General features: G+C 34.4%; 1 long non-coding RNA gene across 2 annotated transcripts in view; it reads right to left on the reverse strand.

The window, feature by feature from the left end:
* LOC114480420 (uncharacterized) overlaps positions 1-21,918 on the reverse strand; it is a 34,719-nt gene extending 12,801 nt beyond the window's left edge. For both annotated transcript variants that reach the window (XR_003676093.1, XR_003676092.1), the window contains exons 1-3: positions 21,810-21,918; positions 17,061-17,112; positions 10,902-10,990 (exon numbers count right to left, since the gene is read on the reverse strand). This is a non-coding gene — a long non-coding RNA (uncharacterized LOC114480420). The remainder of the gene's footprint in view (positions 1-10,901; positions 10,991-17,060; positions 17,113-21,809) is intronic.
* Between the last annotated feature and the right edge of the window lie 1,201 nt (positions 21,919-23,119).

Raw genomic sequence — 23,119 nt, forward strand, 5'->3', positions numbered from 1 at the left:
ATTTGGGATATTTTTAAATATCTACATTTATGTATCAAATGTTTTCCAAATATCATCAAATTGCTACATATAAATTCCACATCCCTGTCCTTCAAAATAAAAGCAAATGTAACCAAATGCTAATCAAACCCAGGTATCACAGTGTGTGTGAGCAGCCAATCATCAACTCTTTCCTAAAACCTCTTCACCACAGAACAGGAAAAAAAGACGTGTTGTTGACTTTCATTATTAGTTTGACTAAACATGGAGCTGTAATCATCCATATTAAACCTAATCATTAAAAATATATTTACATGGATAAACATCATTCATTGTTTTAAAATTAATCTATTTCATTTTAGGAAATAAAGGAAATGATAAATATTTGTCCCAATTTTGATAATATCTGTTTTCTAAAAGTTTGAAGATAATATTTGTCTCTTTACTTGAAGATGAAAACATTGTTTAATAAATAATAGTGTCTAAAAAACAATAACTTCCAATGAACAGTTTATTGATCTTTGTGGATATTGATGAATACTGTAATATTCCTTTAATGAAATGAATCAAGGCAAAAGGAATAGCCCTGACTACTAATGAATGTTGTTTCTGAGAACATTTATCTTTAAAATCACAATGATTGTAAATATTACCATTGTCATCCATTAAATGTATTATCGTCCCTTTTCAATCCAATCTTTAAAGAATAAAGTTTTCCTCTTGTATAAAATACAGCTGTTATTCCAGATTGTAGCTTTATGTGGACTGAAGTGGTGATTATAAAGTATTTTATAATATAATAACACCTGCATATGATCATGTGATCACTTAAAGGATGAAAATCACATGTTAGAAGAAAGTGATTGGTCCAACCCTTTGACAAAGATAAGCTGGTATAAAGTAAAGCATAAATCATTTTCATGTTTAACTAAAGTTTGTAAACACCTTCATGTGATTTCACCGTTTATTGTCTCACAGTCAATGACATTCATAACGTCCTCTTCTACTGACTTTATTATATCACTTTTTATTATTACATGTGTTTTATTATTATTAAATGATATTATTAATAATTTGATTATTTTTAAATACATATTTCTGGAACAGAGAGAGAATGTGGTAGATTAATCTGGAAATACCTTCAGTTTTTATTAACAATATTCTAACAAATACTGAAATGTTTCTTTGTAGCTATTTAAATTTATTTTATTTTTTTTGTAACAATTTCAATATTAGAACATTCCCTGTCTAAAAATATTTGGACTAATAGTGATTCCCAAATATTTTATCTAATTTTTGACTGAAATATGAGAATTAAACTGTGTGTTATTATAATTAGTCAAAATTTCACATTTTCTAAATATTTAAATATAGTCCTGAAGCCTCTGAGAAAGTGGACACTACTTTTAGGTCAATGAGAATTTGGACAGAATTAAAAATTATATAATGCTGTGTCATCTGCTTATTATAAGATTATATATATGATATATGTCATAATCATAATATATTATCATAGGATTACCCACAACATTTAATGGGTTAATATCATCATCATATTTAATATATAAAGCTAATAATTCTGCTGCTATGATAAACAACAGAGGACTGACTGGGTTTCCCTGGCGTAAACCTCTGTCTATATTAAATCATTTAATAACACCACATTAAAATAAAACTGCACTCATAATTCTATTATAAAGCATTGCAATAATTAGATATTGTTTTTTTTTAACCAAATCCAAAATAATGCAGTTATAAAAATAAAATAAATTGGTGTCTGTCTGTTTGTCAAAAGCTTTAAATAATTCTATAAAAAGTATAATACCATTATCTTCTACTAAATGTACATAATCTATTCAATCTAATACAAGTCTGATATTATTATGAATTAATCTATTTTGCAGAAAGCAGATTGTGTTTATTCTGATGTAGCAGACACATGTTAAATAGTTTTTAAATATTTTTAACTCATTTAGAGAGTGTGAAAACAGCTTTAAATATCTACTTTTGTCAATGAAAAATTTTGTTTTACAAAAATAAAAAATAAAACTTTATTTTTTCCCTTAAATTTTAAAACAAAGTTAATCTGAAAACTGGAATCCAGACCCAGAATGAAATTCTGTAATGAAATCTGTAACATGTGTGTACTTACATGTAAACAAAAACAAAACAAAGCTCAACTGTCTTATTATAAATATAAATATACCCCCTGTTCTCCATGTTTTATGTGATTGTGATTTCATGTTTCTTGGATGGGGATGAGACTGAAAAGTAAATTTCCATAAATGATCTAATCTAATAAACATTTGATGAAAGAAATCATTACATGTGTAGACATTATTTAACAGTTTAAAATGACTTTCTTTAGCTTTCAGCAAACACAAATATATCATCAAAATATTTTTACTAAAATCAGAGTTAATAACTTGTAAATATATATTCATTTTCAAATGAAAAAGAAAAACATTATGGTTCAATGCCTGCTTCAATTTTTTTTTTTCCTTTAAAAAAAAAAAAATATATATATATATATATATATTTTCTAAATAAGGTAAAATGAACAGTAGATTTAATGTGCTCTACAGTGATTTTACTTTCACTGCTTGTACAATATATATCTACAATATCTATAGTTTTAGAGAACAAACCAATAATAATTTAATCATAAAATTATTTATACTCAACAAATTTCATCTGAAATCAAATAAATCATCCATAGACCAAATCCTTCAGGCTGTAACTACTTTATTCACTCTTAAATCACCATTAAACACATTTATTCTGACTGGTTTGTTTTTAAAAGTTTATAAAAAAAAGTTGATTGTGACGTCAGTGCAACAGTTGAGAGTGGTTGCCAGGTTGAGTATTTTCCCGCTGATTGTGAGCTTATAAAATAACCAACTTAGTGATTAAACAGTTTAACGTTGGTTAAAGGTGATATTTATGTTTTATTTGGATGATGAACGGATGGTTTTTAGGGCATTTCTGTGGATATTCAACATATTTCATGTGGGGAATCGTCGGTTGTAACTGGCAACCAGCTAGGGTCAGGAACAAAGCAGTGAAATGGAGGACGGACAGAGCTGGATGATGACTACCGTTAAACTAGAAGAAGAAGAAATGCTTCGTCATCCCGACCATGTGTGGGACGGAATGTTTGCTCCAAAGATGGAGAAAAGCGGAGAAGAAGAAATGGAGGAGTTTTCAGATGTGTGCTCTGTGAAGGAAGAGGTTAGAACACTCCGTGTGTTTCCATTCATTCACTCACTCACTCACCACATTCATTCGCTGTTACACACACACTGGAGACTAGTTTAACTGGTGACCCACTTCATTCACACTCACATTTCGCTATCAATATGTGACGATGTAAAGGTGGAACAACCTGTGTGTACTCAGTGGAACACAGAGAACAAACTACAGAAAAACACACTTTATGTTAATGAGCTAAGGAGTGGGCAGGGACCGTCTACAAAGTCACACCCCCAAAGGAAGCGTCAACAATAACACCAATAACCCTGTGGACAGTCTTTATTAGGGCTCTCTATTTACTACAGCAAATATAGTTAAGAAGATACTTTATCTGATTTATGTTTTCATTAATATCTAGTATTAATGTCATTAATTAGTAATAACTTTAAAAAAACAACTGTAGTACCATGAAAACAACAACATCTAAGTACTACAGAAGAAATATTAACAAAGATAGTTTTTTATTTTTGATTTTATTATTGTTTAATTTAAAGTTTGTAAATAACCAATACTGTAATTAATAGTCATTTCATCTATTATCCTGTAAACCAGGTTCTCAACTGGTCTCACCCTGGGACCCACATTTTGCCACAGTCATTAAGGGTGTACTCACACTGGCAACTGGAGCCGTTCCAAGCTCACAGCAGGAATCCCCCCCTCCCTGTCTCTTTTCTGGCACGGTAGAACGGACGTGATCATCAGCTCAACTGGGTTCCCACAAACAAACACATCATCACGTTAATTTATGATACACGTATGGCGTTACGTCACCATTAAGCGACTCAGGGGTTGTTGTTGACAGTACATTCTGTTAATTTCATATTTTCTGTTGCGTAGGGTAACTATAAACCAAGATTTACCCAGACACGTGCTCTTTTCACGGACTGGATTTCCCAGGGCCCCTGAACGCATCATGTTAATTTAAATGACCGTAACTCTGCTCATATTTGCTCTATCGGAGAAATTCCACCAATTTATGAAGGATAATAAGTTGCTCTTTAAAGCCACTCACACTTTACAGAAACATTAAAGATGCTGCTTTGTTTTGACGAAATCGACACAAGGGAACAGAGAGAACGAAGTGAGTGAGAAAGAAAGATATTAAAACAGACCAAATAACGGTGGATTTATTGAAAATGAAAGACTCTCTCTGACGATAAAAACCACCATGAATGGAGGTTCAAATGGATTTAAAAACTAAGGAGGAAAATGAACCTATAAAGGTAAGATCAGTTTAATTTCTGGATCAATAAATGTCATTCTGCTTTTGTGGAGCTAGTCTTTGTGTACATTAATATAAGTGTAAATAGATGCTTTTAATGTGTGAGACAGTTTAGGACAGAGTATTTGTGTGTTTGTTTAAACTGCGTGTGTGTGTGTGTGTGTGTGTGTGTGTGTGTGTGCGAGTCCATCTGAGCATATTTATCTCCATCACTTTCAGTTTTCCTTTGATGAACATGACATTATCTAACTCTTCTTTTATTCCTTCTTCTTTAAGTCCATGCAGAGTGGACACGCCCCTCCCTGGACATTAAAACCATGAGCTGATCCTAGTTTCCATCGTCTGGTTTAGACTCATCACTTCCACAGACAGAATGAGATGCACTTATTTATTGAAATGTATATTAAATGATTATTTAATTTTCTGTAATTTTATTTTTTAGGAGATGTTTTTAATTGTTTCAATAATTTAGAGACTTAAGGAACAGATTGTTATAATGCATAATAAAGGTGATTTACTTGAGTCAGCACTAATTTCAGATTGTTTTTAAGTCTTTATATAAAAATACTTTAACAGGACAACAATGATGTGCAGAGCTGTAGTAATGTTAATAATAACAACAACCACTGCACACACCACCAGAGAAGCTTCCAGTGAATAATTTACAAATAAAAAAAAAAATTCACTGATGGTGACATTGAGATCTCAATGTCACCATCAGTGAACTTTTTTTTTATTTGTAAATTATTCACTGGAAGCTTAGATATTGTGTGACAAAGATATCAAAGTTTGTTGTTTTGAGAAGAGTCATATTTATGATTAAAAGTTATGATTGTAGAATATTCTAAAGTTTAGAATTATCTGGCTCGTCTTCCTTTCTTTCTGTTCACAGCATAACTTTATATTTAGTTCTACAAAATGTGTTTACAGCTAATTTTACTGATTATTGTTACACATCATCCTGCATGTACATTATATACAGTATAAATGTGTAGATTTAACTGTTGGAGAAACCATTTTATTAAATACAAAGCAAACAACATGTAAACAGAAAAACAAAGGTAGAAATAGTTTATTTAAATTGTGAAATTAGTGAGTTGTTAAAGTGCTGAGGTTCAGCAGAGGGTCTTCTTCTGCAGAGACGTGATGATGAGGGGTTTGAGTAAAACCCAAAATTCCATGGCAATTTTGAGGATATAAACATGCATATAAACACATTACTGGTATACAGTATTAACCCATATGAATCAAAAATATGGAAATAGGACATTTTACTGCTGTAAATGTGTAACATATTACTGGTATTTTGAGAACAGGACACATGTAGATTTCTGAGCAAATCATTATAGTTGTGCAGGACTAACAGGAACTCCACATACTGAAAATTGGTATTGCCACATGTGCACTAACATGACACGACCTAAGAAGAGAACTACAATAAGATTTAAAATAAATAGTTGCAACAATTGGCAGTCTTGTTCCAGGTTCTGCTGTCATAATATTCCAATCCTTGTACTGCCAATGTTTAAATGTTTTGTTTTTAAGGTTCATGTTAAATTTTGCAAAAGGTTGCACTTTATTTCTGGCTCATTTATTTTTGTTTGGCAAATTATTACCCTTTCTTTCAGACATTTCATTTATTTGGGCTTGTATTTGTGATGTTCTGTTTTTGGTCACATTTACATTAATAAATAAATACACTACACTTTGCTCCCCAAAACAGTGTTTTTATTCTACAGAGTTTGTATGTGTCCCAGAACACCAAAACACCATATAGATATACCTACTGTGTATATATATATATACACACACACTAGCAGCAGTACAATGTCCAATTTCCATTTTTTTCTGGGTTATATAATAGCCAACCACATGTGTCCTGTCCACAAAATACCAGTAATATGTCACACTTTTACAGCAATAAAATGTCCCATTTCCATATTTTTTGGTTTATATGGGTTAATATACCATTAATGTGTTTATATGTATATTTATACCCTCGGAAATACCCTGACCTGAGTTGCTACACTCCGTTACTGTCCCGCTGTCGGCTGAACAAAGAAGTCCTGATGGTCATGTTGTCCTCTTCCTCTTTGAGTTCTCTGTGGTATCGTTCATATATATATATATCAGGTAACTCCATCTCTGAACTCGAGCACTTCTGACACCGCTATCATTGTGGAATGCGGATGTTTATGTGCCTTAAGGCGTCGCGCGGCACCAGCGTCATCACATTTTGCGCGCGGGTCGAGTTGTCATACATTTTTATATGACAAATAATTAAAAATGAGCAGTCAGAATAATCAGTCACTACAATTTATATATACCTTTTAATTGTATCTTACTTTATTTTTGACATACGTTTTTGTTTAATTTTTTTTTATTCATTAGTATTTATTTTGTATTATATATCTTTTTTTCTTAAAAAAATGGAAGTTTCAAAAACTAAAGTGGAAAACATGGAACTTAGAAAGAAATAAAACGGAATTGTCAGCACGGCTGCAGCATGGCTAGTGCTGCTGGGGGGCCTGAGCAACCAGTTTTAGACAAAAATGAGAAGGGAATATTTGCTACATTTTGTTATACTTTCTCAAAAAAGTGTAATAGTTTTTGTTGTTTACAAGTGTTAAATGTTGCACTATGTTTCACTTAATTTAAAAATACTTTGTATATGGTTCATAGTTTGTATTCTCAACTTTATTAAAGGAAATTATGCTTCTAAATTTTTGTCTTTTTTGCCCCGAGGTATGGAAAATGGTATCGAGTCCCCCCCCCCTTTTTTTCCTTCCTGAGTATCGATATCGAGTTTGAAATTTTAGTATCATGACAACCCGAGGTAAGAATATTTCCTTATTAACGGGAGCTAAGCGCTGTTAACGGGAGCTCAGCGCTCTTACTGGGAGCTCCCGGTAACAGCGGTGTGACTGCCAGATAAGGCTGTGCTCAGTGCTATAGTATATAGCTATATAGACAATAGTAAAAAGTACACATCTTACTATCATTAAACCACAGAGAGCCACAGATTTATTATTGGTCAGATTTAACACTTTTATGGAAAGATAAAAGCTCACATGTCACACTTACTGTGTACTCACACTGGCAACCAGGGCCATTCCTAACCAGCTCTGTGCATGTGTGAAACCATGGGGGCCATTGTCTGGCCTGCATAGGTGTGAACTGTACTGCAGGGGGGGTAACGGCCCGATGGTCCTGCTGGAAGAGGTGGTCCAAACAGCGTGCCAGACTGGCACAGTGGGCTGCGCATGCGCGCACAACTCGACGCTACCCACGCACGAAACGTGATGACGTTGGTACCGCGCTACGCTTTACAGCACATAAAAATCTGCATTCCGCAATGATAGCGCTGTCAGAAGTCTTTGTTGGCCGATGAAAAGGTCAGAGTTGGTGTTACCTGAGGATATATGAACGACATCTCACAGAAGAGGCAGAGGACAACGTGACCGTCAGGACTTCTCTTTGCTCAGCCGACAGCGGGACAGCAGCTCATCATCGTGTCCGGGTATTTCCGAGGGTATAAATACATATTGCTGTATATTAACCCACATAAACCAAAAAATGTGTCCTGTTCTCAAAATACCAGTAATATGTTACACATTTGCAGCAGTAAGACCGTCCCATTTCCATATTATTTGGTTTATATAGGTTAATATAACAGTAATATGTGTTTATATGCATATTTGTTCCCTCGGAATTCTGGGTTTTACTCGAACCCCTTATCATCACGTCTCTGCAGAAGAAGACCCTCCGCTGCACCTCAGCAATTTTTAACAACTCACTAATTTCACAATTTAATTACATGATTTCTACCTTTGTTTTTCTGTTTGCATGTCGTTTGCTTTGTATTTAATGAAATTATTTCTCTACAGATTTATACTGTATATAATGCACATGCAGGATGATGTGTAACAATAATCAGTAAAATTAGCTGTAAACACATTTTTAGAACCAAATACAGAAAGAAGCCAGATAACTCTAAACTTTAGAATATAATACAATTCTAACTTTTAATCATAAATATGACTTCTCAAAATAAAAACTTTTGATTATTTTGTCACACAATATCTCAATGTCACCATCAGTCAACTTTTCTATGATTTGTATAATATTCACTGGAAGGTTCTCTGGTGGCGTGTGCAGTGGTTATTAATATTATTATTATACGAGACCAACATTACTGAAGCTCTGCACATCATTGTTGTCCGGTTAAAGTCTCTGAAATTAGTGGTGACTCAAGTAAATCACCTTTATTATGCATTATAACAATCTGCCCTTGAAACATCAAACAATTCCTCCTTTAGTCTCTAAATAAGTGTAACAATGAAAATCATCTTCTAGAAATTAAAATGACAGAACATTAAATAATCATTTAATATACATTTCAATAAATAAGTGCATCCCATGTTGACTCTGAGCTTTATTCTGTCTGTTGTCTGTAGAAGTGATGGGTCTAGACCAGATGATGGAAACTAGATCAGCTCATGGTTTTAATGTCCAGGGGGGCGTGGCCACTCTGCATGGACTTAAAGAAGAAGAAATGAAAGAAGAGTTAGATATTGTCATTACATTGGATGTTCATCAAAATAAAAACTGAAAGTGATGGAGAGACACACAGACACACACAGTTTAAACACAAATACTCTGTCCTAAACTATCTCACACATTAAAAGCATCCATTTAATTTTATATTGATGAACACAAAGACGAGCTCCACAAAAGCATTTATTGATCCAGAAATTAAACTGATCTTACCTTTATAGGCTCAGTTTCCTTCTTTGTTTTCAAATCTCTTTGAACCTCCATCCATGGTGTTTTTATCATCCTAGAGTCTTCATTTTCAATTAAATCCACCGTTATTTGTTCTCTTTTCATTTCTCTTTCTTTCTCACTCACTTGGTTTTTTCTTTTCCTCGTGTCAATTTCGATAAAACAAAGCGGCATCTTACATTTTTCAATCGTGAAAAGAGGACGTGTCAGGGTAAATCTGGACGTATAGTTACCCTACGCAACAGAAAATATTAAATGAACTGCATATACCATCAACAACAAACCCAGAGTCATACCTGTCAAGTATCCCGTTTTAGCCGGGAAACTCCCGTATTTTACCCCTCTTTCCCGCCATCTTCCCGAATTAGTATTTTCCCATAAATATCCCGTATTTTAATGTAATAATAATTTAAAAATGCCTTACTAAACTGAACGCCGTCACTAGCCTCGCGAGAACTGCCACCTGAAATGGCCTGAGTGGCAGTTCTCGCGAGATTAGTGCTGACAGCAGCAACAAACCCGGAAACAACTCAGAAAAGAGATGATTAATGAAGACGTTCTGGTGAAAAAACAACTTGTGTAAATACGTTGTGAAATGTGACAGAGAGTTTATCTTCCTATAGATCAGCAGGATGGGACACAGTTACACGTTCTGTAAGATTGTGAGATTAGTAACTGAGATTTTAGCGTTTACCACAGCAGAAGGAACATCGTAAGTCACCATGAAAAATCAGCCAATCACAAGCGCCACAAATATACACTGTTTTAAAAAAGTGTTAAATAATGTAAAGTCTGTAATAAATGTCTATAATAAGTCATTAGTGAATACCAGAGAACCACATGAGTGAGTATGAGAAACTATAAGAAAATATATAATGAAAATAAAATGTAAATGTTTAACTTAAAGACAAGCAACGTGAATATACAATGTGTTGACTTGTATATAAACTGTAAGTATATTAAATAAACACATGTGCTTCATATACACATTTATGTTGCTATTTAGGCTGTTTTATAATTTAGGAATTAGGGCTGGGCGATATATCGAGATTCAAGATGTATCGAGTTTTCTATTTTGGCGATATAGAAAACTATAATATTTCATATATATATAAATAATAGCTTATTATGTACCAAAATACTAGTTTTCACTGCTTTTACTTCTCAGAACATCATGTAAAGCTCAGTTAGATGCATTTCTGAGTGCACATATTGTGCATCTGTTTGTTAATAAATGTCGACCTACCAGATTCTAATCACATAATTGTATTTAGTAAGTGGTTGACAAGTGGCTATTTTAGATTTCTTATACACCTATTTTAAAATATAAGGAATACTGGAGCTCGGTTGGGCGGGTGGGACGGCTCGTAGTGGACGCCAGAAAAATTTCCTTATTTTCAAATCCAAAACTTGACAGGTATGAACAGAGTCGCTTAATGATGACGTAATGCCATGTGTGTCGTAAATGAACGAGATGACGAGTTTCTCTGTGGGAACCGAGTTGAGCTGGTGATCACGTCCGTTGTACCGTGCCAGAAAAGGGACAGGGAGGGGGGATTCCTGCTGTGAGCTTGGAACAGCCTGAGCTGGCAGTATGAGTACACCCATAATGGTGTCTTTCACTGGTTCTACATTCACTGGTTTTGTTCCACTCATTTCTCACCTTTTCTGAGGAGTCCATGTTTGCTGTCACGGCTGAGTGGTTCCACAATCCTCCATTCACCTGTAACATCAGCATGGAATCAGCTCCACCTGAAGGATGGAAGAGACAGAACATGAAGGATCTAGAAATATTCATCGATCCTTTGCAGTGTCATCACTTTGAAATTGACTAAAACTATCAGTTTGTTCAGAGATCACATGATGTGGAGGAAAAGGAAGGTCTTCAGTGGAAACAGTTTAACTTTACTGATTCTGCAACGTTGAGGGAAAAAAAAAAAAAAAGAAAAAAACTGACCTATTAATTAGAAAAGCTGGAGCGGAGTATGGAATGAACTGATTAGATCAGAGTGTTTATATCACACATTTTAGATGCAGGCCTATATAATGTGATAATAGTTTTTTGCTAATATTGGACTAGTATCAGATATCTATATGAGAATGTAACGCCCCTACTTTAAACTATTGTAGATGAAAGGTCACAGGTCATGTAGGTAATGTAGGGCATTAATCTACTGCCACATGGCAAGTTAAGATCTAAACCCAACCATATAACACTGATGGAAAAGGTTCATCATTCATTTATTAGTCACGATGGGCGGGGCTAACACCAGAGCTACAGTCTATTTCCAACCAGGAAATAGTGGCAGGGACGTATGTTTATTTCAAAATAAAGGTGTATCTTAAAGATGACGATGTTCATCCATGTCTTCATTGTGCATCAATGTAAATGGATCGTTAATTAATTAATTGATGTGGATCGATGTATTGTTACACCACTATGTGGAAGCTGTTAAAAAAAGGTTCAGGCCAAACTGACACCGCGTTGGGGAGAAATTCACTCCACACACACACTAGGCATGGGCGGTAATACGGTAATACTGTGGTGTCATAAAAATAGCAACGGTATCAGTATCATTAGGGCTGGGAATCGATTCGAATAACGAGTGCCCAATTCGATTTGATTCACGATTCACTTTTGATTGATTTAAGGATATCAAGCAGTACCAATTTTACTTGGATATGAAAAACACTCATTAAAACGAATGATGTAAATAGTAGAAACTACAGCTTTATCTTGGTGCATTAGTAAAAATTTGAATATTTACATTAATAATTGAATTTCATTAGGGATGTAACAATTAATCGTAAGGCAGTTAAAAATCGATTCATAGGTATCATGATTCACATCGATATTGTGAAAATTTAAATTTGCTATCCAGAAGAGTTGGCGGCGGGCGTAATCAGCTAATACTTTCTATCTGGCCGCCTTCTACTTTTAAACATGTTCATAAATGATTCCTTACCCCTTAAGCACCAAAAAATATCTGTAATTTTACGTGAATATCTGTAAAAGTCAGGTTTTTCTATGAGCTCTGTCTGCTAGCATAGCAACTCTTCTTCAGTGCAAGATATCTGCATGCCAACCGACCACTGTGAACATGACCTGAGCAGAGGGGTGGGCGATTCACAATCACAATTTCATCACAGTTTTTTTCATTCAAATAATTTAGACCATTTTAAAGTGATTTATTAATAAAACAAACTTACTTAAAATCATCGCCCTAAATGGAAAAGAAGGAATAAAAGATCATTTAAACTGTATGTAAGCAACTTATCAAACTGGTTCCAAGTACGATTAACATCAAACAAAAAGGCTGACATGTTATTTTAGTCACACAGTCTTTTTACTTTGTTTAACTAAAGTGGTGTAGCATTAGCATTAGCAACACTTGTTACATAACCAGGCAGCAGATCAATCTAGTGATTTCAATTAGTTATTGAGGTAACACACTCATATTAATAAAATCTTATTTTAATCAGTGTTTGAACGCCTCATTTAACACAATTTAGACATTCATATCCTTTATAAGATAAAACGTTACTGCTTTGGTTACATTAGGCCTGGGTGATATGGACCAATATTCATTCTCTCTATTTTTCCTTAAAATGGCAATAGGTGATATAAACCATTTATTTTTATTAATAGTTTTACAAGAAAAACAATAATGGCCCAAAGTCAATGGAGAAAAATGCCACAAAGACCCTTTTATTAATTCTGTAGCATTGCTTCTTTCAGGGCAGCTCTGAGTGACTGAAAGTCGTTTTTAAAATAAATCACATTCAGGACACTGTCTCTTTAAGAAAGTGTAAACAGCCCATTGAGCTGCAGCAGCAGCTCTGTTACTGTGGAGCAACAGAGAGTTAGTTAGAGAAGAGAAATACATGCAGTGTTTCCTCAAACGTGTCTCAGTGCTCCAACACTCAGAACTGATGGAGTGTGTCTGTGCACTGGGGGGGGGGGGGGGGGGGGGCAGAGCGTACTTATGCCCTGTTTAAGCTCTTAATAATTCTGTAATGTCTGTAATGCTGACATGCTGACTAGTAAATGATGTGATTTAGCAGATAAAAAAACCTTTGGATGTTCTGTGTATGGACCACAGACATATGACACAGACAAGGCACCGCAAGGGTTAAAATGTGAACTACAGATGGTTCTAAGATCTCTGTGATTTGGGAGATCGTCGTCATGTTCTAATCCTTAATGATCTAATATCGTCAGATCACACACCAAAACTGCAATGACTTAAATCAATTCAAAGCACAGAACAGGCTGTGTAAATAAAGTGGTAACAGACACATTGTAAACTCAACACATTCTCATTCCTTTGAATCTCACAAAGGTTTTGTTCTAATGTTCCAGTGGTTGCACAACAAATATAACTGTATAATAAGAGACACAACCATAAACATAAATAAATAATTGTAAATAAAAGCAAACATCCAGAAATTAAAAGAATTCTGAATTGCCTTAAAGTGTAATAAGTCAGGTCTTTGGTAAATGTAAGAAAATACTTTTAAATTCCTGTGAACAGTAAACTTCAAGAAAACTTCATTTTTCACCTTTTTTTTCTTCATTGCTCATTCTCATCATTTGCTGCTGGAGCACAGGGAACAACTATAGTTTCCCATGGTCGTGAAGGCATCATGTTTATATGCAGCTTTCTCTGCCAATGTGAGTTTTGTTTACATGTATTCTGAGTGTAGGTTGGCTAGAAAGCTGGGGAATGGGCGGGGCATAAGCGAAGAAAGAGTGACAGTATCTTACGTTCCATTTCCACAGGGAAGTGTGAGTGAATGACTGTGTTAGACGTTCCTTGTGTGTTTGATTGTTTATCATTAGCATCAACTATTGTCTACAGGTTACTATGACCTCCATTAAAGCCTGTAAAACTGTGATAATCACATCCTTAAAAAACCTTTTGGGCAGAGCTGTGGTGTGGTCCCTCCCCATGCCCTCCTACTAATCTACAGGCAGCAAGACATATTAAAATGTTAGATTCTATGGAATCACAGGAAAGCCAAAATTAAAAGGAAATGCATGTGGAAATATAAAGAGAATCAATAATGAAAAAATATACAAATGAAGTCATTCTTTTTCCATTTTGCTTTTTTCATTTTGTCTTAGTCTTTTCCATTTGCATTTTTACTTCATGACTCAAGCTGTCGATAAAAGCAAAGTCAAATCAATGATGAAACATGATGCAGAAGTTTCCATTAGGGATGCACCCAAATGAAATTTTTTGGCCGAAACTGAAACACCAAAAGAAATTATGCAAATTATTAGTCCCCCATTGCATTTCTGGCTCTGAATGTGTACTAAGTAGGAATGTGCGATATTTTATCGTTTATGATTTATCGTGAGAAACATTCTCACCGGTAAGAATTTGTCATACCTCGATAAAAACAATAAATTCAGAAATTAGCAAGGGCCACGGGCCATTTGTCCCTCAATTTAGCCAAGAATGCCCCAAAAAAAACATGTTCCACGGACCAAAACTGCGACTGTTTGTTGTCAACAACTTATTCTCTGGAGCGGAACGTTGTTTACAGAAGCTCTGACGTGCACCGCCACCGCCCACACACCACCCTCTGTGTGTGTGTGAGGTGTTTGTCACGGCTACCAGAAGCTGCCTTGCAGTGAAACATCATGGACCACTACTGGGTTAAAACCAAACAACCATCCAACAAAGTGAACCAGTCCAAGTTCCTCCATCAGATCCACCCAAAGTTCTACAAACACTGAACAGAGATGAACCTGTAGCAACGATTATGAACTGGAAACTCAACTAAAGCTAACTATGCTAAGCTAACCCACCGACACACAGACTGGGTTAACGCTAACCACTCCATATAAGGACTAATAGACCAAGTAAAAAAACATCTTTTACTGTCATAAAACCACAGAGCCATTGATTTGTTTATGATCAGATTAAACACTTGTATGGAAGAATAAAAGCTAAACATGTCACACGTTGTGTGGAATAAATATTAACTAATGTCACTATTAATTCATCCCAACTTGTGAAACGCAATATTTTTAATTATATTTCATCAGCAGTAAAAACACTATTGAAGTTATTTGTGATTTTAACGTGCTTTTTTTTAATAATAATAATTTTATTTCAAGTGAGGAAATAAATGAATTACATACAGTAACACTAATAGTGATCCACATGCACAAATATATTCCATAAAATATCAGCTTATGAGCTGTTTGAGTCAGCAGTTATTGTAGCCTTTTTAAATGTGTTTGTAAGGAACCTGTTTACACTAAGTTGTGAATTTTTTTATTTACAGTTTTTATTTATCGTGATTTTTATCGTTATCCCCCATCTCTAGTTCTAACCACTGAAATTAAAACATTGCAATTGTATAAATTAATATTAATGCTTAAAAGAATAAATACATTAATATTAAGAACATGTTTATTTAGCACAGACATTCCAACAATGCACAATATAAAATAAAATAGTTTAACCTGACCCCACTCACACATTAAATAATGTTGTACAGGCCTATAACTGAGCTGTTGGAAGAGTCACATTAAATATTTTATCTAATTAAAACACAAAGTGCATTAAAGTTATTGATGAAAAATCAGCTTCTATTGGTTATATTTATTTCTTTAGATTCACACACAGCTCTGTGTACATGTCTTTAACTCGCTGGTTTACTTTTAATCCAATCAACAGATAATCTTTATAATGTGGACCATTTACAGTCGTGATAAAGTTCAGACATGCACTGACAGCAGAGTTGTGGCACAAATATAACGCCATACGTGCCCTGCTTCAGATTGTTGTGTAGAGGTCCCACGGTACTACAGTGTTGATGTGACACAGAAACATAAAACACACGTACTGATCCATCAACTCTGTTTAGAAAACTCTTCAGCTCTGTGAGTCCACGGACACGTTGGTCTGTTTCCAGACAAGCGCACGGTGTCCGCGCTGTTTACGTCATCACTAGATTGTTACAGCTTGTTTTACGTGTTCTTTTGTTGTAGTGAACTGGTGCACTGTGTGTTGATGCACTGATGCATATTCTGCTTGCTTTTAAAATGTAATCCCTCAAAATAATCCCCATTTTTATAAAAAAAACATGTAATCTGATTACAGATTTTTTAATATACTGTCACAGATTACAGTTACATGTTTTTTGTATCCTGGTTACGTAACACTGTTACTTGTAATCCGTTACTCCCCGAGCCTGCTAATACATAGTGACTACAAGCAGGAATTGTGTGATCAGCTATCAACTCGTCAGCCTGGACAGAATGACCCACCCACATCCCTTGCTGTGGGTGGTTCTTTGATTTGACTTTGCTTTTACCAACAGCTCGAGTCATGAAGCAAAAGCCAGGCCAGATGTTCAGCTGTGGTTCTCTCAGGACAGGGGTCTGCAACCTGTGGCTCTGGAGCCTAATGTGGCATGTTCAATTTTTTATTCACACTATGCTGAGATGATAAGGGAAGAGTTTATTATTTTTTACTGTAATGTTATAGAATATGTAGTTATATGATTTCTTAATTAGAAAATTTAAGCTACTGTGAAGTTGTTGTTGCACTTTTGCTTAAACCTGGATTAAAGTTTGAAATTGTTGAATAACAGCCTTATTTACTTTTATTTTGAGATTATTCTATGGATTTTAACTCTTGAGGACAATCACAGAAATAAAGTTGCACTTTTGACAAGAAATCTGATGTCTGCAGTCATTTTAAAGTGCATTAAAAAAATATTGAAAATCAAATCAAAACTTGAATTTTTCTTTTTAAAAATCTGAGATTTTTTTTAATAGGTGGAGAGCAGCTACACTGACCTGTTGTTGTGCAGTGCTGCCATCCATGTCATTTACACTTCTGTTGATTCTCCTGTGGAAACATAGACATTATATGTTAAGATGGAAACAGAAAACAGTCAATATAAAATACCCTCATTTCTGGTCTATAACCTGCTACTTCCTATCCACACAACAAATACTGTATATCTCTTAAAAAGACACAGAAAGATGTTCTGTTTTTAAAAAAACTGTAAATTATTGATAAAAAGTGATTTCATCATAATGAGAGCCAATATGATGGATAAATATTACTTTGGACTCCTGTCCAGGAACTTATAGTTTCCCTCACCGTCCACTGAACATCTCACACCACTGATAGTTCTAAACGTCAGATATCCTCCTAATACACATGTGACTTACTTCCTGAAAATAAACTGCAGGACCATGAGTTTAATGTAGCTGAGATGTCATGGTGTTTTTTCATAACTTCATATAGATAGAAACTGGTTTCAGTAAAAGAACACATGTTGCAGAGATGGAAACAAATGAAACCAGTCAGGACCTGATGGAAGAGGTTGAGAAAAATGTAGCTGAACAGTCACAAGATAAAGAAGAGGTCGCTCCTCAATGACAACCATTAAAGGTTCACCAAGGAAACAATGTAAGTCTATTATATTTAATATATCTTTATAAATGTACACCTGAATCATTTATACAATAAACCCTATGAATGTCTGAAAACATAAAATCATGTTGTTTACCAATAAATGTGCACAGGGCACCAACAAGGACTCTGGAGTTTACCAAACTCAAAGAACAAGCCAAGAAGGATCAACAGACAATTAAAAATCTTGAAGACCACATTGTAGACCTGGAGGAGACCAACAGGGAGCTGAAAAAGGACAAGGACTTCCTTATGTCCTAATTAAAGGCACCTGCATCTTCTAAAATACCAGGTACTTTTTCATGCAGTACTAAATGTTCATAGATGGACTAGATGTTCAGAAAAGTAAATAAGGAGGGAGCAGGATAGCTGTGCTTTGGTATCTGGTGATATAGTATAGGAGCTTAGGATGTGTGATCTGACGATATTAGATCATTAAGGATTAAAACATGACGATCTCCCAAATCACGGAGAATGTAGAACCGTCTGTAGTTCACATTTTAACCCTTGCGGTGCCGTCTGTGGTCAATACACAGCACATCCAAAGGTTTTTCTCTGCCAAATCACACCATTTTCTAGTCAATAGTGGTGCAACGGATCATCATTGATCCATGATCGGCACGGATCGCTCTCCACGGTTCAGCACGCACGTGGTCCACGGATTGGTTGACGGAAGAAATAATTATTATTATTTTTAAATCATTATTAGTAATGCCTCGATGAAGCCTGTTCCATTCGCGACGTCCGTGTGTGTGTGTGACAGAGCGACCGTACCCACACATGTGTGGTTCACGCTCCTGGCCGTGTATCTGTGTGTGATTGTGTGAGAGTTGAAGAGAGAGAGACACACAGAGGGAGGCAGAGAAAGGAACAGTTCTGTGTGCGTAATAAGTCTGTATGAATGTCGTCATGTCTCCATCCATGTCTTTTAAAGCTCTTATTAAATAAATATTAGCTCTAGTCCAGATGGCCATCCTTGACTATTGTAGGACAATTAAATTATAAACTCAGATCTGCTTTTTTTGATGATGTGGACATAGACTAGTTTTTAATTCACTCTCCATGTTTAAAAAAGGTGTCATAACTAGTTTTTTTTTTTCTCCATACACTTATGTGTATAGTAATTGCCTGTAATTACCATACATTTATGTGTATAGTAATTACATATAATTACCTGTTTAAAGGATGATGTATCATGCCTTATATTACACTTTATATGATTAAAAATGTTATTTAAGCATTGGATTGACACCTCAAGTTAAATGTTGTTTGTATTTAATGAGCAGAGAAATGTTGCACTAAGTGTTCTACTAAATAAATGGAGAGTAAAGTTATTCGTCTGGTCTTTTTCTTTTTTTTTTGCTGATCAGAAAAATGATCCGATCCGTGAATCAAAACCCTGATACGATCAGAACCGTTCGTTTTTTGATCCGTTGCACCACTACTAGTCAGCATGTCAGCATTACAGACACCAAAGAATTATTAAGTGCTTAAACAGGTCAGAAATACGCTCCGTAATATCCCCCAGGCCTAATGTAACCAAAGCAGTAACGTTTTATCTTATAAAGGATATGATTGTATAAACTGTGTGAAATGAAGCGTTCAAACACTGTTTAAAGTAGGATTTTATTATTATGAGTGTGTTACTCAATAACAAACAAATCACTAGACTGATATGATGCCTTGTTATGTAGCAAGTGATGCTAATGCTACACCACTTTAGTTAAACAAAGTAAAAAGACTGAGACTAAAATAACTTGTCACCCTTTTTGTTTGATGTTAATTGTACTTGGAACCAGTTTGATAAATAACTTACATACATTTTTAAAAATTATTAGAAAATGACTGTGTCTTAAATGATCTTTTATTCATTTTTTCTTATTTAGGGCGACAGTTTTAAGAAGGTGAATTAATTTGTTTTATTAGTAAATAACTTTAAAATAGTCTTAATGATTTGAATTTAAAAAATCGTGGTCGTGATTTTACAAATAAAAAATCGTGATATGATGTTTTTCCCATATCGCCCACCCCTAATAAGAGCTAATAAATGTGTTTCACCATGCAGGAAAATGTAATCAGAACAAGGTAATATTAACGTATAATAATCTTACAATTAATAAATCTTGGATTTTTTCCCCTTCGTGTTGATTTGTCCATATCTGTTCAAATATTTTTTTAAAAACATGAACATTATAAATTCAGTTAATCACATGAAAGTACATTATCTTACTAAGGGTTATATTAAAAGATAAGTCTTTAACCAAAGCAATGTACAGGATGAGCTTTTAGGGTCCTGCCTATGTTACGAGTCCCGGTCGGTGACCACCTTAACAAAGAGAATGTCTGCAAAACACGGTTAAGTACATGTAGAGTGTAAGAGTAGGAACCACACAGCACTCTTGTCTTTTACCAGATTGTGTATATTAATTCTCTTTGAAGCTCATTTACAATACATTTCAATGTCCAGTACAAACAATGACAAATTAAGTCAAAATAGAATGCAATTCTATATTTATTCATCTTTTGTTATCCAAAACCATATGTAAATACTGCTTATTACATTTCCAGATGACTGATTGTAATACCAGAAATTTACACATACTGCAGCTTTAATGTGCTATAGGTTTCTATGTAAATAGCGCAAAACTCAGTTACTCTCATGTGCCTCTAGCTATGGCTAGACAAAAAATCGATTTAATCGATACATCGAATTTGTAGATAAGAACGTTTTTTATTTAGCAAATTTTAGTTAAAAAAAAAAATTATTTGTTATTTATTTATTTGTTTACCCTTTGAGTAGGCTGTGTGTGTGTGCCACAGGCATGTTTAATTTTTTTGTCGGGGAGTAGATTGGAACAGCACCGCTCAATCCACCACTTTGTATCCCTGTCTTTATATTATATTTGTATTTTTTGGCACTTAAAATATTTGTACATTATGTAAATTATATTAAGAATTGGAAAAACTGTAATTAAAACTTTTGACCACTAACTTAATGAGTTAAAAACATGTTAAACTCATTTAGAAAATGTGAAAGCAGCTTTAAATATATACTTTTGTGAATGAAAAATGTAGTTTTACAAAAATAAAACTTTTCTTCATAACAAAATTAATCTGAAAACCAGAATCCAGACCAAAAATGTAATCCTGTAATGAAATCTGTACCATATTTGTGTGCTTATGTTACGGGCCCCGGCTGGCACGGTGTCCACGTTAACAAAGAGAATGTCTGTGAAGTACATGTAAAGTATAAGACTAGGAACCACGCTGCACACGTCTTTTCCCAGATTGCAGATATTAATTCTCTCTTTGAAGCTCATTTATAATAATACAGTTCAGTGCTTTCAATATCCAGTACAAACAATGATGAATTAAATCAAAAATAAAGTGCAATTCCATGTTCACTCATCTTTTGTTATCCAAAACCATATGTAACAACTGCTTATTACATTTCCAGATGACTTATTGTAATAACAGAAATTGACACATACTGCAGCTTTAATGTGCAATAGGTTTCCATGTAAATAGTGCAAAATTCAGTTACCCTTCGGTGCCTCTAGCTACATATATTAAAGGTATTGTAGACGATGTTTAGCTTCCGGGTGGATCATCAAGACTATTGGTCCTCCTAATTGTCAATCATGTTTACTAAAGGCCGTCGTACGTGCTCGTGCCCGGTGCGCACCGGGTCCTTTGAAAATAGATTTTCACTTACCGGTGGCGAGTCTGACATAGTGGGAAAAGTGCAAATCTTCTTTTGTAAGGTAAGCTTGTCTGACCGATGTCCACACCAACTTGTAAACAGAGCTGTGCACGAGGAAAACGAGGCACGTGCACGCTCTCCCGCACACGTAGGCGTGTTGCGCATGCGCGTTTTTTTTTTTTTCTTCCCAAAATGTGGAGAGGGCGTTTCTTTTTTTAAACATCGTCCACAATACCTTTAACTATAGCGGGAATTATACTAAATATCGCGAGACTACCGTGGCGAGGCGGCTCGGCTCTACCGCTGTTAAAGTCTATAAAACTGACATCACAAGTTGCACAACTTATCAAAACAAAGTGACTTATAAAGTAATACAAAGCCTAAAGCTTTAATTAATAGTTGTTTTAAACCAAGCACTAACCTGTAAAGTACATGTAGAGTGTTAGAGTAGGAACCACGATGCACACTCGTCTTCTCCCAGATTACGTATGAGCGGAAACAGGAAGTGAGTCCACACTAATGTAACCGGGGAACTGCAATCTATAGTGCCGAAGGTTCCGCTCCTCTACAATAGTATTTTCACAGGACTACTTTTACTAAGTACACAATAATAATAATAATAATAATAATAATAATAATAATAATAATAATAATAATAATAATAATAATAATAATAATAATAATAATAATAATAAGTGGCCTCAAAACAATTACTTATAAAATAATATCAAATGTGGTTACATCTTTTGAGTGTACCATACTTACATGTAAACAAAACAAAAGCTCAACTGTCTTACTATAAATATAAATATATCTCCTGTTCTCCATGTTTTATGTGATTGTGTTTTAATGTTTCTTGAACGGAGATGAAACTGAAATGCAAATTTCCTCTTGTGGGACGAATAATGAATCTCATTTAATAAACATTTGATGTAAGAAATCATTACATGTGTAGATATTATTTAACAGTTTAAATTGACTTTCTTTAGCTTTCAGCAAACACAAATATATCATCAGATATATATATATATACATGTATGTATATTAATAATAATAATAAAAACAACAACAACAAAAAATTTAAACAAGGCAAAAGCAACTGTGGATTTAATGTGATCTACACAGTGACTTTATTTTCACTGCTCGTACAATATTAATCTACAATATATATTGTTTCTGAGAACAAACCAATAATAATTTATTCATAAATTAAATAATACTCAACAAATTTCCTCTGAAATCCATTAAATCATCCACAGACCAAATCCTTCAGGCTGTAACTACTTTATTCACTCTTAAATCACCATTAAACACATTTATTCTGTCTGGTTTGTCAATTAAGTTGCTAAAAAAAAGTTGGTTGTGACGTCAGCGCAAAAGTTGAGTGTTGTGAATGGGGGAGGAGTTTATAAGATTTTTTTCTTCATCCTACTCCTGTTCTTCTTTTCATGTTGTGTTTGCTGGATTGTTGTACCAATTTTATGTTGCATTACCATGAAAAAAGAATCAATAAAATGAAATTAAATGGTTGCCAGGTTGAGTTTTTCCCGCTCATTGTGAGATTATAAAATAACTAACTTAGTGATTAAACAGTTTAACTTTGATTAAAGGTGATATTTATGTTTTATTTGGATGATGAACGGATGGTTTTTAGGGCATTTCTGTGGATATTCAACATATTTCATGCGGGGAATCGTCGGTTGTATCTGGCAACCAGCTAGTGTCAGGAAC

The sequence above is a fragment of the Gouania willdenowi genome, chromosome 18 (genome assembly GCF_900634775.1).
Source record: "Gouania willdenowi chromosome 18, fGouWil2.1, whole genome shotgun sequence".
NCBI lineage: Eukaryota > Metazoa > Chordata > Actinopteri > Blenniiformes > Gobiesocidae > Gouania > Gouania willdenowi.